The following is a 1,990-nucleotide window of genomic DNA, read 5'->3' on the forward strand; positions in this document are numbered from 1 at the left end:
TTATTTGGCTTACATCATTTGGGATGGACATAGTGCACATACTATCTACCTACACAGCACATAGTTTATAATATCCCTTGTAAGTTGGGCATCTCCCATGACTAAAGTCTAATAAAAATGGCATTGCAACATTTAACCAAATCTAACATTTACTGTAATTACCCCTAATTTCTAAGTCATTACACTCAACTTTTAGCCTGATTAACCAGAGTTAATATGAGATTAAATGTGTAATTTAGTCTGACCCCAATGAATGAGACATTGGAAGATTGTTAATGAGAACAACTTGTTTTTCAAACCATGTCTGTGCCTGACTGTGACATAGTGCGACAGAAAGCTGGTGGGTGAGTGTAAACAAACAGCCTGTCGGTAAAATGGTGAATACGTCCCTCTCAAAAATGAATGAGCATAGAGACTTTTTCTTCTCACATTTCAATGAAAACCCCAAGTCTTATCCTTCCAAAGCTGATTCCAAAGCTGAGTAAAACGAGAACTGTTCAATAGTTGTTTCCATCTTCCTTGTTGCGCTTTCTCTAGTGTTGCGCAGCTTTGTCGTCATGCCCTCAAAAACTGTCCCACTTTGCATCCAGAAATTTAAAACACATCTCTGCGTTGTGATCGGCTTACCAGTTCTAGGATCTGGAGCATTGATCAAGGTTAGACCACTTGCAGGAAAAAAATATTTTGGCCGCTGGCGGGTGAGGCTAGTTTACTAGGCTACTCAACTTTGACTTTATGTATTTCAGGAAGTTATGGCTAGGCAGCACCTATCTGTTGAGGAGAGAAGGAGAAGGAACAGGGTATATCAAAAGAAGAGTGAAGAGAAAAAAATATATAGTAATGCAGAGTTAAGGAGGAATACCTTAGACTGGAAAGACAAAGAGGGAAGAAGAGGGTTAAGGAAGGGAAGATAAAAAATATCAATGACTTAAATGAAAGGGAAAAGAGAAGTCAGAGAACAAATGTAGTCAACAAGTATCAAGCATATATAATAGAAAGGGCTCAGATCACCCAGAAACTCCCCGACACAGTCCAGTGGATCAGGCCATGCACAAGCCCGCTCAGAGTAGACAGGCTGTAGCAGGAGTAGAGGACATTGGACAACAGTTTAAGATGTCAGTGATACGTTGCACATTAATCCTATTGGTAATTATTACATTTGATGATATGGGGATAGGGTACTATAACAATATACACTACCGTTCAAAAGTTTGGGGTTACCCAAAGAATTTTGTGTTTTCCTGAAAGGTCCCACTTATTCCCCACCATACATTGTGAAATGAATAGAAAATGGAGTCAAGACATTGACAAGGTTAGACATAATGATTTGTTTTTGAAATATTTTTTTTTTTACATCAGACTTTGCTTTCGTCAAAGAATCCTCCATTTGCAGCAATTATAGCATTGCAGACCTTTGACATTCTAGTTGTTAACTTGTTGAGGTAATCTGGAGAAATTCCCCCCCACGCTTCCAGAAGCAGCTCCCTCAAGTTGGATTGGTTGGATGGGCACTTTTTGCATACCATACTTTCAAGCTGCTCCCACAACAGCTCAACGGGGTTCAGATCGGGTGACTGCACTAGCCACTCCGTTGCCGATAGAATACCAGCTGCCTGCTTCTGCTCTAAATAGTTCTTGCACAATTTGGAGGTGTGTTTAGGGTCATTGTCCTGTTGTAGGATAAATTGGCTCCAATCAAGCGCTGTCCACTGGGTATGGCATGGCGTTGCAAAATGGAGTAATAGCCTTACTTATTCAGAATCCCTTTTACCCTGTACAAATCTCCTACCTTACCAGCACCAAAGCAACCCCAGACCATCACATTACCTCCACCGTGCTTAACAAAAGGCCTCAGGCATTCTTCCAGCATCTTTTCATTTGTTCTGCGTCACACAAACATTCTTCCTTTTGATCTAAACAGCTAAAACTTGGATTCATCCGTCCACAACACTTTTTTCCAGTCTTCCTATGTCCAATGTCTGTGTTCTTT

This window comes from Cyprinodon variegatus, unplaced genomic scaffold (assembly GCF_000732505.1).
Source record: "Cyprinodon variegatus isolate N-32 unplaced genomic scaffold, C_variegatus-1.0 Scaffold2577, whole genome shotgun sequence".
Taxonomy (NCBI): Eukaryota; Metazoa; Chordata; class Actinopteri; order Cyprinodontiformes; family Cyprinodontidae; genus Cyprinodon; species Cyprinodon variegatus.